At 57.6% G+C, this 12433-nt stretch overlaps 1 protein-coding gene across 1 annotated transcript in view; it reads left to right on the top strand.

Moving 5' to 3' along the window:
• Positions 1-12433, top strand: part of LOC139269012 (endoplasmic reticulum resident protein 29-like) — a 32180-nt gene that overhangs the window by 15194 nt on the left and 4553 nt on the right. The gene's annotated exons all lie outside the window — the stretch shown is intronic.

Below are 12433 nucleotides of genomic sequence, written 5' to 3'. Positions count from 1 at the left end.
TCACTCTCACTGCCCCCTGCACTCTCTCTCTCTCTCTCACTGCCCCCTGCTCGCTCTCTCTCTCGCTCTCTCTCACTGCCCCCTGCTCTCTCTCTCACTGCCCCCTGCTCTCTCTCTCACTGCCCCTGCTCTCTCTCTCACTGCCCCCTGCCCCTCTCTCTCTCACTGCCTCCTGCTCTCTCTCTCTCACTGCCCCCTGCTCTCTCTCTCTCACTGCCCCCTGCTCTCTCTCTCTCACTGCCCCCTCTCTCTCTCTCTCTCTCTCTCTCTCTCACTGTCCCCTGCTCTCTCTCTCTCTCACTGTCCCCTGCTCTCTCTCTCTCTCTCACTGTCCCCTGCTCTCTCTCTCTCTCACTATCCCCTGCTCTCTCTCTCTCTCAATGCCCCCTGCTCGCTCTCTCTCACTGCCCCCTCTCTCTCTCTCTCTCTCTCTCTCTCTCTCTCTCTCTCTCTCACTGTCCCTGCTCTCTCTCTCTCTCACTGCCCCCTGCGCGCTCTCTCTCTCGCTCTCTCTCACTGCCCCCTGCTCTCTCTCTCTCTCTCTCTCTCTCTCACTGCCCCCTGCTCTCTCTCTCACTGCCTCCTGCTCTCTCTCTCTCTCTCTCTCACTCTCACTCTCACTGCCCCCTCCCCTCTCTCTCTCTCATTGCCCCCGCTCACTCTCTCTCTCTCTCTCTCTCTCTCTGTCCCCTGCTTGCTCTCTCTCTCACTGTCCCCTGCTCTCTTTCTCAATCTCTCTTTGCCCCCCCCCCGCTCGCACTCTCTCTCTCGCTCTCTGCCCCCTGCTCTCTCTCTCACTGCCCCCTGTTCTCTCTCTCTCTCTCACTGCCCCCTGCTCTCTCTCTCTCACTGCCCCCTGCTCTCTCTCTCTCACTGCCCCCTGCTCTCTCTCTCTCACTGCCCCCTGCTCTCTCTCTCTCACTGCCCCCTGCTCTCTCTCTCACTGCCCCCTGCTCTCTCTCTCACTGCCCCCTGCTCTCTCTCTCACTGCCCCCTGCTCTCTCTCTCACTGCCCCCTGCTCTCTCTCTCACTGCCCCCTGCTCTCTCTCTCACTGCCCCCTGCTCTCTCTCTCACTGCCCCCTGCTCTCTCTCTCACTGCCCCCTGCTCTCTCTCTCACTGCCCCCTGCTCTCTCTCTCTCACTGCCCCCTGCTCTCTCTCTCTCACTGCCCCCTGCTCTCTCTCTCTCACTGCCCCCTGCTCTCTCTCTCTCACTGCCCCCTGCTCTCTCTCTCTCACTGCCCCCTGCTCTCTCTCTCTCACTGCCCCCTGCTCTCTCTCTCTCACTGCCCCCTGCTCTCTCTCTCTCTCTGCCCCCTGCTCTCTCTCTCTCACTGCCCCCTGCTCTCTCTCTCTCTCACTGCCCCCTGCTCTCTCTCTCTCACTGCCCCCTGCTCTCTCTCTCTCACTGCCCCCAGCTCTCTCTCTCACTGCCCCCTGCGCTCTCTCTCTCTCTCACTATCCCCTGCTCTCTCTCTCTCTCAATGCCCCCTGCTCTCTCTCTCTCTCTCTCTCACTGCCCCCTGCTCTCTCTCTCCCTCTCTCTCTTTCGCTCTCTCTCACTGCACCCTGCTCTCTCTCGCTCTCTCACTGCCCCCTGATCTCTCTCGCTCTCTCACTGCCCCCTGCTCTCTCTCACTCACTGCCCCCTCCTCTCTCTCTCTCTCACTGCCCCCTGCTCTCTCTCTCTCACTGCCCCCTGCTCTCTCTCTCTCACTGCCCCCTGCTCTCTCTCTCTCTCACTGTCCCCTGCTCTCTCTCTCTCTCTCACTGTCCCCTGCTCTCTCTCTCTCTCTCACTATCCCCTGCTCTCTCTCTCTCTCAATGCCCCCTGCTCTCTCTCTCTCACTGCCCCCTCTCTCTCTCTCTCTCTCTCTCTCTGTCCCCTGCTCTCTCTCTCTCACTGCCCCCTGCTCTCTCTCTCTCGCTCTCTCTCTCACTGCCCCCTGCGCTCTCTCTCTCACTGCCCCCTGCTCTCTCTCTCTCTCACTGCCCCCTGCTCTCTCTCTCTCACTGCCCCCTGCGCTCTCTCTCTCTCTCTCACTGCCCCCTGCTCTCTCTCTCTCACTGCCCCCTGCGCTCTCTCTCCCTCTCTCACTGCACCCTGCTCTCTCTCGCTCTCTCTCACTGCCCCCTGATCTCTCTCGCTCTCTCTCACTGCCCCTGCTCTCTCTCTCTCACTGCCCCCTGCTCTCTCTCTCTCACTGCCCACTGCTCTCTCTCACTCACTGCCCCCTCCTCTCTCTCTCTCTCTCTCTCTCTCACTGTCCCCTGCTCGCGCTCTCTCTCTCTCTCACTGCCCCCTGCTCTCTCTCTCTCACTGCCCCCTCTCTCTCTCTCTCTCTCTCTCTCTCTCTCTCTCTGTCCCCTGCTCTCTCTCTCTCTCTCTCTCTCACTGTCCCCTGCTCTCTTTCTCAGTCTCTCTTTGCCCCCCCCCCCCCGCTCGCTCACTCTCTCTCTCTCTGCCCCCTGCTCTCTCGCTCTCTCACTGCCCCCTGCTCTCTCTCTCACTGCCCCCTGCTCTCTCTCTCACTGCCCCCTGCTCTCTCTCTCACTGCCCCCTGCTCTCTCTCTCTCACTGCCCCCTGCTCTCTCTCTCACTGCCCCCTGCCCTCTCTCTCTCACTGCCCCCTGCCCTCTCTCTCTCACTGCCCCCTGCTCTCTCTCTCTCACTGCCCCCTGCTCTCTCTCTCTCACTGCCCCCTCTCTCTCTCTCTCTCACTGTCCCCTGCTCTCTCTCTCTCTCTCACTGTCCCCTGCTCTCTCTCTCTCTCACTATCCCCTGCTCTCTCTCTCTCTCAATGCCCCCTGCTCGCTCTCTCTCACTGCCCCCTCTCTCTCTCTCTCTCTCTCTCTCTCTCTCTCACTGTCCCCTGCTCTCTCTCTCTCTCACTGCCCCCTGCGCGCTCTCTCTCTCGCTCTCTCTCACTGCCCCCTGCTCTCTCTCTCTCTCTCTCTCTCACTGCCCCCTGCTCTCTCTCTCTCACTGCCTCCTGCTCTCTCTCTCTCTCTCTCTCTCTCACTCTCACTCTCACTCTCACTGCCCCCTCCCCTCTCTCTCTCTCTCATTGCCCCCGCTCACTCTCTCTCTCTCTCTGTCCCCTGCTTGCTCTCTCTCTCACTGTCCCCTGCTCTCTTTCTCAATCTCTCTTTGCCCCCCCCCGCTCGCACTCTCTCTCTCGCTCTCTGCCCCCTGCTCTCTCTCTCTCACTGCCCCCTGTTCTCTCTCTCTCTCTCACTGCCCCCTGCTCTCTCTCTCTCACTGCCCCCTGCTCTCTCTCTCTCACTGCCCCCTGCTCTCTCTCTCTCACTGCCCCCTGCTCTCTCTCTCTCACTGCCCCCTGCTCTCTCTCTCTCACTGCCCCCTGCTCTCTCTCTCTCACTGCCCCCTGCTCTCTCTCTCTCACTGCCCCCTGCTCTCTCTCTCTCACTGCCCCCTGCTCTCTCTCTCTCACTGCCCCCTGCTCTCTCTCTCTCACTGCCCCCTGCTCTCTCTCTCTCTCACTACCCCCTGCTCTCTCTCTCTCACTGCCTCCTGCTCTCTCTCTCACTGCCCCCTGCTCTCTCTCTCTCACTGCCCCCTGCTCTCTCTCTCTCACTGCCCCCTCCTCTCTCTCTCTCTCTCTCTCACTGCCCCCTGCTCTCTCTCTCACTGCCCCCTGTTCTCTCTCTCCCTCTCTCTCTCTCGCTCTCTCTCACTGCACCCTGCTCTCTCTCGCTCTCTCACTGCCCCCTGATCTCTCTCTCACTGCCCCCTGATCTCTCTCTCACTGCCCCCTGCTCTCTCTCTCCCTCTCTCTCTTTCGCTCTCTCTCACTGCACCCTGCTCTCTCTCGCTCTCTCACTGCCCCCTGATCTCTCTCGCTCTCTCTCACTGCCCCCTGCTCTCTCTCACTCACTGCCCCCTCCTCTCTCTCTCTCACTGCCCCCTCCTCTCTCTCTCTCTCTCACTGCCCCCTGCTCTCTCTCTCTCTCTCACTGCCCCCTGCGCGCTCTCTCTCTCTCTCTCTCTTTCTCTGTCCCCTGCTCGCGCTCTCTCTCTCTCTCTCTGTCCCCTGCTCTCTCTCTCTCTCTCTCACTGTCCCCTGCTCTCTTTCTCAATCTCTCTTTGCCCCCCCCCGCTCGCTCACTCTCTCTCACACTGCCCCCTGCTCGCTCTCTCTCTCTCTCTCACTGCCCCCTGCTCTCTCTCTCTCTCACTGCCCCCTGCTCTCTTCTCTCTCTCTCTCTCTCACTCTCACTGCCCTCTGCACTCTCTCTCTCTCTCACTGCCCCCTGCTCGCTCTCTCTCTCGCTCTCTCTCACTGCCCCCTGCTCTCTCTCTCACTGCCCCCTGCTCTCTCTCTCACTGCCCCCTGCTCTCTCTCTCACTGCCCCCTGCTCTCTCTCTCACTGCCCCCTGCTCTCTCTCTCACTGCCCCCTGCTCTCTCTCTCACTGCCCCCTGCTCTCTCTCTCACTGTCCCCTGCTCTCTCTCTCTCACTGCCCCCTGCTCTCTCTCTCTCACTGCCCCCTGCTCTCTCTCTCACTGCCCCCTGCTCTCTCTCTCACTGCCCCCTGCGCTCTCTCTCTCACTGCCCCCTGCTCTCTCTCTCACTGCCCCCTGCTCTCTCTCTCACTGCCCCCTGCTCTCTCTCTCACTGCCCCCTGCTCTCTCTCTCTCACTGCCCCCTGCTCTCTCTCTCTCACTGCCCCCTGCTCTCTCTCTCTCAATGCCCCCTGCTCTCTCTCTCTCTCTCAATGCCCCCTGCTCTCTCTCTCACTGCCCCCTCTCTCTCTCTCTCTCTCTCTCTGTCCCCTGCTCTCTCTCTCTCTCACTGCCCCCTGCTCTCTCTCTCTCGCTCTCTCTCTCACTGCCCCCAGCGCTCTCTCTCTCACTGCCCCCTGCTCTCTCTCTCTCTCTCACTGCCCCCTGCTCTCTCTCTCTCACTGCCCCCTGCGCTCTCTCTCTCTCTCTCTCACTGCCCCCTGCTCTCTCTCTCTCACTGCCCCCTGCGCTCTCTCTCCCTCTCTCACTGCACCCTGCTCTCTCTCGCTCTCTCTCTCACTGCCCCCTGATCTCTCTCGCTCTCTCTCACTGCTCCTGCTCTCTCTCTCTCACTGCCCCCTGCTCTCTCTCTCTCACTGCCCACTGCTCTCTCTCACTCACTGCCCCCTCCTCTCTCTCTCTCTCTCTCTCTCTCTCTCTCACTGTCCCCTGCTCGCGCTCTCTCTCTCTCTCACTGCCCCCTGCTCTCTCTCTCTCACTGCCCCCTCTCTCTCTCTCTCTCTCTCTCTCTCTCTCTCTCTCTCACTGTCCCCTGCTCTCTCTCTCTCTGCCCCCTGCTCTCTCTCACTCACTGTCCCCTCCTCTCTCTCTCTCTCTCTCTCTCTGTCCCCTGCTCTCTCTCTCTCTCACTGTCCCCTGCTCTCTTTCTCAATCTCTCTTTGCCCCCCCCCCCGCTCGCTCACTCTCTCTCTCTCTCTGCCCCCTGCTCTCTCTCTCTCTCACTGCCCCCTGCTCTCTTCTCTCTCACTCTCACTGCCCCCTGCACTCTCTCTCTCTCTCTCTCACTGCCCCCTGCTCGCTCTCTCTCTCTCTCTCACTGCCCCCTGCTCTCTCTCTCACTGCCCCCTGCTCTCTCTCTCACTGCCCCCTGCTCTCTCTCTCACTGCCCCCTGCTCTCTCTCTCACTGCCCCCTGCTCTCTCTCTCACTGCCCCCTGCTCTCTCTCTCACTGCCCCCTGCTCTCTCTCTCACTGCCCCCTGCTCTCTCTCTCACTGCCCCCTGCTCTCTCTCTCACTGCCCCCTGCTCTCTCTCTCACTGCCCCCTGCCCTCTCTCTCTCACTGCCTCCTGCTCTCTCTCTCTCACTGCCCCCTGCTCTCTCTCTCTCACTGCCCCCTGCTCTCTCTCTCTCACTGCCCCCTCTCTCTCTCTCTCTCTCTCTCTCTCTCTCTCTCTCACTGTCCCCTGCTCTCTCTCTCTCTCACTGTCCCCTGCTCTCTCTCTCTCTCACTGTCCCCTGCTCTCTCTCTCTCTCACTGTCCCCTGCTCTCTCTCTCTCTCACTGTCCCCTGCTCTCTCTCTCTCTCACTGTCCCCTGCTCTCTCTCTCTCTCAATGCCCCCTGCTCGCTCTCTCTCACTGCCCCCTCTCTCTCTCTCTCTCTCTCTCACTGTCCCCTGCTCTCTCTCTCTCTCACTGCCCCCTGCGCGCTCTCTCTCTCGCTCTCTCTCACTGCCCCCTGCTCTCTCTCTCTCTCTCTCTCTCTCTCTCTCACTGCCCCCTGCTCTCTCTCTCTCACTGCCCCCTGCTCTCTCTCTCTCACTGCCCCCTGCTCTCTCTCTCTCACTGCCCCCAGCTCTCTCTCTCTCACTGCCCCCTGCTCTCTCTCTCTCACTACCCCCTGCTCTCTCTCTCTCACTGCCTCCTGCTCTCTCTCTCACTGCCCCCTGCTCTCTCTCTCTCACTGCCCCCTGCTCTCTCTCTCTCACTGCCCCCTCCTCTCTCTCTCACTGCCCCCTGCTCTCTCTCTCTCACTGCCCCCTGCGCTCTCTCTTCCTGTCACTGCCCCCTGCGCTCTCTCTCTCACTGCCCCCTGCGCTCTCTCTCTCTGTCACTGCCCCCTGCGCGCTCTCTCTCTCTCTCACTGCCCCCTGCTCTCTCTCTCTCTCTCTCTCACTGCCCCCTGCTCTTTCTCTCTCTGCCCCCTGCTCTTTCTCTCTCTGCCCCCTGCTCTCTCTCTCTCTCTCTCTCACTGCCCCCTGCTCTTTCTCTCACTGCCCCCTGCGCTCTCTCTCTCTGTCACTGCCCCCTGCGCTATCTCTCTCTGTCACTGCCCCCTGCGCTCTCTCTCTCTCTCTCTCTCTCTGCCCCCTGCTCTTTCTCTCTCTGCCCCCTGCTCTCTCTCTCTCTCACTGTCCCCTGCTCTCTCTCTCTCTCTCTCACTGTCCCCTGCTCTCTCTCTCTCTCACTGCCCCCTGCTCGCTCTCTCTCTCTCTCTCTCTCTCTCTCACTGCCCCCTCCTATCTCTCTCTCTTTCACTGTCCCCTGCTCTCTCTCACTGTCCCCTGCGCTCTCTCTCTCTCTCTCTCTCTCTCTCACTGCCCCCTGCTCTCTCTCTCTCACTGCCCCCTGCGCTCTCTCTCTCTGTCACTGCCCCCTGCGCTCTCTCTCTCACTGCCCCCTGCGCTCTCTCTCTCTCTCTCTCTCTCTCACTGCCCCCGCTCTCTCTCTCTCTCTCTCACTGCCCCCTCCTATCTCTCTCTCTTTCACTGTCCCCTGCTCTCTCTCTCTCTGTCCCCTGCTCTCTCTCTCTCTATCTCACACTGTCCCCTGCTCTCTTTCTCAATCTCTCTTTGCCCCCCCACGCTCGCACTCTCTCTCTCTCTCTCACTGCCCCCGCTCACACTCTCTCTCTCTCTCTCTCTCTCACTGCCCCCTGCTCTCTCTCTCTCTCTCTCTCTCTCTCACTGCCCCCTGCTCTCTCTCTCTCACTGCCCCCTGCTCTCTCTCTCTCACTGCCCCCTGCTCTCTCTCCCTCACTGCCCCCTGCTCTCTCTCTCTCACTGCCCCCTGCTCTCTCTCTCTCACTGCCCCCTGCTCTCTCTCTCACTCACTGCCCCCTGCTCTCTCTCTCTCACTGCCCCCTGCGCTCTCTCTCTCTGTCACTGCCCCCTGCGCTCTCTCTCTCTCTCACTGCCCCCTGCGCTCTCTCTCTCTCTCTCACTGCCCCCTGCGCTCTCTCTCTCTCTCTCTCTCTCTCTCACTGCCCCCTGCTCTCTCTCTCTCTCTCTCTCTCACTGCCCCCTGCTCTTTCTCTCTCTGCCCCATGCTCTCTCTCTCTCTCACTGCCCCCTGCTCTCTCTCTCTCTCTCTCACTGTCCCCTGCTCTCTCTCTCTCTCTCACTGCCCCCTGCTCTCTCTCTCTCTCCCCCTGCTCTCTCTCTCTCTCACTGTCCCCTGCTCTCTCTCTCTCTCTCTCTCTCACTGTCCCCTGCTCTCTCTCTCTATCTCACACTGTCCCTGCTCTCTTTCTCAATCTCTCTTTGCCCCCCCACGCTCGCTCTCGCTCTCTCTCTCTGCCCCCTCTCTCTCTCTCTCTCTGTTTTTTTTTTATTGTTTTCGCTTATACTCTCTCTCTCTCTCTCTCTCTGTCCCCTGCTCGCTCTCTCTCTCTCTCTGTCCCCTGCTCTCTCTCTCTCTCTCTCTCTCTATCTCACACTGTCCCCTGCTCTCTCGCTCTCTCTCTGGCCCCCCTGCTCTCTCTCTCTCTCACTGTCCCCTGCTCTCTTTCTCACTCTTTGGCCCCCCTGCTCTCTCTCTCTCTCTCTCTCTGTCCCCTGCTCTCTCTCTCTCTCACTATCCCCTGCTCTCTCTCTCTCACTGCCTCCTGCTCTCTCTCTCTCACTGCCCCCTGCTCTCTCTCTCTCACTACCCCCTGCTTTCTCTCTCTCACTGCCTCCTGCTCTCTCTCTCTCACTGCCCCCTGCTCTCTCTCTCTCACTGCCCCCTGCTCTCTCTCTCTCACTGCCCCCTGCTCTCTCTCTCTCACTGCCCCCTGCTCTCTCTCTCTCACTGCCCCCTGCTCTCTCTCTCTCACTGCCCCCTGCTCTCTCTCTCTCACTGCCCCCTGCTCTCTCTCTCTCACTGCCCCCTGCTCTCTCTCTCTCACTGCCCCCTGCTCTCTCTCTCTCACTGCCCCCTGCTCTCTCTCTCTCACTGCCCCCTGCTCTCTCTCTCTCACTGCCCCCTGCTCTTTCTCTCTCTGCCCCCTGCTCTCTCTCTCTCTCACTGCCCCCTGCGCTCTCTCTCTCTGTCACTGCCCCCTGCGCGCTCTCTCTGTCACTGCCCCCTGCGCTCTCTCTCTCTCTCACTGCCCCCTGCTCTCTCTCTCTCTCTCTCCCCTGCTCTTTCTCTCTCTGCCCCCTGCTCTCTCTCTCTCTCTCACTGTCCCCTGCTCTCTCTCTCTCTCACTGTCCCCTGCTCTCTCTCTCTCTCTCTCACTGTCCCCTGCTCTCTCTCTCTCTCTCACTGCCCCCTGCTCTCTCTCTCTCTCTCTCTCTCTCTCACTGCCCCCGCTCTCTCTCTCTCTCTCACTGCCCCCTCCTATCTCTCTCTCTTTCACTGTCCCCTGCTCTCTCTCTCACTGTCCCCTGCTCTCTCTCTCTCTCTCTCTCTCTCTCTCTCTCTCTCACTGTCCCCTGCTCGCTCTCTCTCTCTCTCTCTCTCTCTATCTCACACTGTCCCCTGCTCTCTTTCTCAATCTCTCTTTGCCCCCCCACGCTCGCACTCTCTCTCTCTCACTGCCCCCGCTCACACTCTCTCTCTCTCTCTCTCACTGCCCCCTGCTCTCTCTCTCTCTCACTGCCCCCTGCTCTCTCTCTCTCTCACTGCCCCCTGCTCTCTCTCTCTCTCACTGCCCCCTGCTCTCTCTCTCTCTGCCCCCTGCTATCTCTCTCTCACTCACTGCCCCCTGCTCTCTCTCTCTCACTGCCCCCTGCGCTCTCTCTCTCTGTCACTGCCCCCTGCGCTCTCTCTCTCTCTCTCACTGCCCCCTGCGCTCTCTCTCTCTCTCTCACTGCCCCCTGCGCTCTCTCTCTCTCTCTCTCTCACTGCCCCCTGCTCTCTCTCTCTCTCTCTCTCACTGCCCCCTGCTCTTTCTCTCTCTGCCCCCTGCTCTCTCTCTCTCTCACTGCCCCCTGCGCTCTCTCTCTCTCACTGTCCCCTGCTCTCTCTCTCTCTCTCACTGCCCCCTGCCCTCTCCCTCTCTCTCTCTCTCTCTCTCTCACTGCCCCCTGCTCTCTCTCTCTCCCCCTGCTCTCTCTCTCTCTCACTGCCCCCTGCTCTCTCTCTCTCCCCCTGCTCTCTCTCTCTCTCTCTCTCACTGCCCCCTGCTCTCTCTCTTTCCCTCTCTCTCTCACTGCCCCCGCTCACTCTCTCTCTCTCTCACTGCCCCCTCCTATCTCTCTCTCTCTCTCACTGTCCCCTGCTCTCTCTCTCTCTCTCTCTCTCTCTCTCACTGTCCCCTGCTCTCTCTCTCTATCTCACACTGTCCCTGCTCTCTTTCTCAATCTCTCTTTGCCCCCCCACGCTCGCTCTCGCTCTCTCTCTCTCTCTGCCCCCTCTCTCTCTCTCTCTCTCTCTGTTTTTTTTTATTGTTTTCGCTTATACTCTCTCTCTCTCTCTGTCCCCTGCTCGCGCTCTCTCTCTCTCTCTGTCCCCTGCTCTCTCTCTCTCTCTATCTCACACTGTCCCCTGCTCTCTCGCTCTCTCTCTGGCCCCCCTGCTCTCTCTCTCTCTCACTGTCCCCTGCTCTCTCGCTCTCTCACTGTCCCCTGCTCTCTTTCTCACTCTTTGGCCCCCCTGCTCTCTCTCTCTGTCCCCTGCTCTCTCTCTCTCTCACTGTCCCCTTCTCTCTCTCTCTCTCACTGTCCCCTTCTCTCTCTCTCTCTCTCTCTCTCTCTCTCTCTCTCTCTCTCTTTCCCCTCTCCCCCCCCCCCCCCCCCCCCCCGCCTGCTCTTGCTTTCTCTGTCTTTTCCCTTTCTTCGTTCCAGCTTTTCTATCATTAACCAGACGAAGGCCGCACCAGCTTGGAGAACGTGCCGGAATCTGAAACTCAGTCATGTACAGAAGCACAAGGGTTTTATAAAAAAAACAGGAACCATTCTAAAGCAGCATCCTCATCGGGTGCAGCATTTTTGTAAAACTCCAAAGTTCAAAAGTTGTAACTAAAAACCAAAATGAAAAGAAATGGGTGTTTTTTTACAGTGCCACATCACATTATCACACTTATCTCAAAGTGCTTTGTGCAATGAATCACTTATGAACCAAAGAAGGGGAAACAAAAGCCACGTCCAACAAAGTGGTCAGGGAGAGGCCGATAACCCACACAGCCGGTTGCAGCTACTAAATATCACGTTTCAGTTTTAAACAGGAAGCAGCTTCACAAAATCTTTTATTACAGAAACATGACAAACCATCCATATTGTCTGTGATGAAAACGGCTCGTAGCTCTCACTCTCTAAACACATCCGAGTGAAGATTGTCTTAAAATACTATTACACCCGAGAGTCATTACTCAGTAATAGTTCACATTTGCTTTACATTCAATAATATTAAGTTGTAATAAGTAATGGCTGGAAGTGTGTTGTGTGGCTGTCACATACTTGAGGGATTAGTATGATGCAATGAACTGTGAGGGTGAAACTCCCACTGTTCACAAATTCCAGAAATGTTTTGTAGCCATGAACGGCCCTCAAACATTCTTTAAAATGTCCCCGTCGTTCCTGAAGTATGCCAGATGTAATTACGTCGCAATGTCCAGAAGAACAGGCAGAGAGCAGAATCTGAAGGTGGTCTGGACTGGTCTGTTTACACCAGCCTCCAGTCATCTTGGGTAATCCTTGCCGCTGGACCAAGACCGAGCTGTGACAAGTCCGTGTGCAATGGCCACCACACGTTAAAAACATCCACGCACAGGCATCTTCCACCCTTCAAGATGTAGTTCGCAACCTCGAATATTAGGTCCTTCAGTGAAACACCTGTGAACTCATCCCTTTTTGGCGTGGAAGACTGCCTATGATGATGATGATGATCACATACAGTGTAAGAGCACTACAAAATGCTTCACTGTTCCCAGGTAAGGAAGATCAGCCCTGTCCTGGTTGCTACCCATTGACCCTAGTCGGAAGAGCTTAGCTGTGATGCCTCCTGTCCCAGGCCAAAGAGATTGTTTACATCGTATCTGGTCGCACATGAAGAAAAAAAGTCACTGGGCCGAGATACTCAAAGGCACCCAAGGAAACATAGCCCTTTGTGCCTGTTCCGCCAATCAATTAGATCATGGTTGATCTGTATCTCAAATCCATTTATCAGCCTTGGTTAAATATCTCTTTACACCCTGATACAAGAATCTATCAATTTCAATTCTGACATTTTCAATTGACCCCAGCCTCAACAGCTTTTTGGGGGGGGAAGAGAATTCCAGATTACCACTAGCCTTTATGTGAAGAAGTGGTTCTGGACTTGACCTCTGATTGGCCCCTTGATCTGGACTCCCCCCACCAGTGGAAATACTTTCTCAGTATCTACCCTGCCAAATCCTTTAGTCATCTTAAACACCTCAATTAGACCAACCCGTAGTCTTCTATACACAGGGGACTACTAGATTTGTTGTCTATGCAACAAATATCGCCCAGTGTGTCAGAGAAACTCAGACAGAAGGGGAGCAAATTGGAGGGGATGTAAAGAGAGTGAAACTCCTGAAACTATTCCTTATTATATACCTCATCATATCCTCTAATTCTGGTCTCTTGAGCATCCCTGATTATAATCGCTCCATCATTGGTGACTGTGCCTTCAGCTGCCTAGTTCCCAAGCTCTGGAATGCCCTCCTTAAACCTTTCCATCTCTCTACCTCTCTTTCCTTCTTTAAAACACTCCTTAAAA

The sequence above is a fragment of the Pristiophorus japonicus genome, chromosome 8, assembly GCF_044704955.1.
Source record: "Pristiophorus japonicus isolate sPriJap1 chromosome 8, sPriJap1.hap1, whole genome shotgun sequence".
NCBI classification, from domain to species: Eukaryota; Metazoa; Chordata; class Chondrichthyes; family Pristiophoridae; genus Pristiophorus; species Pristiophorus japonicus.
Note: the sequence above shows the minus strand (reverse complement) of the source record. Positions and strands in the feature narration are given on the sequence as shown.